The sequence below is a fragment of the Budorcas taxicolor genome, chromosome 2, assembly GCF_023091745.1.
Source record: "Budorcas taxicolor isolate Tak-1 chromosome 2, Takin1.1, whole genome shotgun sequence".
NCBI lineage: Eukaryota > Metazoa > Chordata > Mammalia > Artiodactyla > Bovidae > Budorcas > Budorcas taxicolor.
In genome coordinates, this window is record NC_068911.1 from 79,883,231 (window position 1) to 79,885,057 (window position 1,827).

Sequence of the window (1,827 nt, forward strand, 5' to 3'; positions counted from 1 at the left end):
TATTCTCCAGCAACCTCAATGGCCCAGAGAGTGGGTCCCTGGGGAAGTGAACAGCCAGCCCAGTGCACTCAGGGTCCATGAAGGGGTCGAGAGTTTCTTTGGTCTAGGTTTCCACATAGGAAAGAATTTCGGTTTGAAGTTTTGACCTTCTCTATAAAAAAAGACGATGCAGAAGTACTTTCTGGTTGTGTAATCTAATCAACAGTTGTGTGCAATTATTTATCATATATTATTTTACAGTTTGCTGGACTGAGAATTCCTTGAGGAATTATTATGTCTTAATCATCTTTATGCCCAGTATATCAAACTTAAGTGCGTCAACTTAAGTTATTAAAATATCTATTCCTTTGTGTCAAGGGTGTTCATTTGTTAGGTATGAACATTAAAAATAAGCTGAAAAGATGGCTGTGCCTGGGTGAGTTGAGCAAAGGCTTGAGTGAGCCCTTGTGTGGCTGAAGAAAACCGAGGAAGATTTCTGGGAGAAGAGGGAAAAGTTCAAGATGGAACATCATGAACCAGATGATACTGTCAAGAAGAACTTAACTGATATTATAATCAGAAAAATCAACCAGCTACTGGAAGCAGAAAGGAATCTGCTTAAAAATGGATCAACATATATTGGACTGAATGCTGCTTTCTGCGGCCTAATAGCAAATAGTCTTTTTTAACCCATCTTACCTGTGTCACAGGCTCATACAGCTGGTGGCTTACCAAAGGCAGTGATTCCATTTTTGATGGCACATGTATCGTACAAATGTTTTGTGATTTGCATTGTGAAACCTGTACCAGTACGTGAGGTAGATTGGTTGGTCTTGTTTTTGGTGGCCTGCACAGTTTGGTGGTCCTGTGAACAATGGCCTAGCAGCCAGATATAACTCAGTCCTGCTGCCCAAGAAAGGAAACATCTTAAATGATTGGACTAGGATTTCTGGGCCTGTCTTTGCTGTTGTTGTTGTTCTTTAGTCGATAAGTCATGTCCAATTCTTTTGTGAATCCATGGACTGTAGCCCGCCAGGCTCCTCTGTCCATGGGATTACTCAGGCAAGAATATTGGAGTGGGTTGCCATTTTCTACTCCAGGGGAATCTTCTCAACCCAGGGATTGAACCTGCCTCTCCTGCACTGCAAGCAGATTCTTTACCACTGAGTCACTGGGGAAGCCCAAGCCTGTCTTTAGAAAGATGTGTTTTCCAATTTTGCTCCAGACTGGGCTGCAGCATCCCCGCTGCAGACAATATGAGCTACTTTCAAAGGTGCTTCAGTTACCTGAAATTGGCCTAGAAATTCAGTGACTGTTAAGCAAATCTGTATACAAAAATAAAACTAAAAATAACCTACATCTAAGTATGAATAGGAGAAGGCAATGGCACCCCACTCCAGTACTCTTGCCTGGAAAATTCCCTGGATGGAGGAGCCTGGAAGGCTGCAATCCATGAGGTCACTGAGGGTCAGACACGACTGAGTGACTTCACTTTCACTTTTCACTTTCATGCATTGGAGAAGAAAATGGCAACCCACTCCAGCGTTCTTGCCTGGAGAATCCCAGGGACGGGGGAGCCTGGTGGGCTGCCGTCTATGGGGTCGCATAGAGTCGGACATGACTGAAGCAACTTAGCAGCAGCAGCAATAGCAAGTATGAATAAGCAGACATAATTTTAAAAAATATGCCATAATTTTGCTAACCTATTAGGATAATTTCTTAATTTTTTAAGTCACTATGAGTCTAAAAATAAAGTGACAGAACCCTCTCTAGACATCCAACACGTGGAGCCACTGGACCGACCAGCATTAGTGAGGAAAACTTCAATACAGGCTCTTGAAGATGGGA

The 1,827-nt window shown here is 42.8% G+C and overlaps 1 pseudogene; it reads left to right on the top strand.

Annotated features, from left to right (window-relative positions):
• The first annotated feature begins 500 nt into the window (after window positions 1-500).
• LOC128043896 (transmembrane protein 126A-like) lies at window positions 501-1,291 on the top strand (annotated as a pseudogene).
• The last annotated feature ends 536 nt before the right edge of the window (window positions 1,292-1,827 follow it).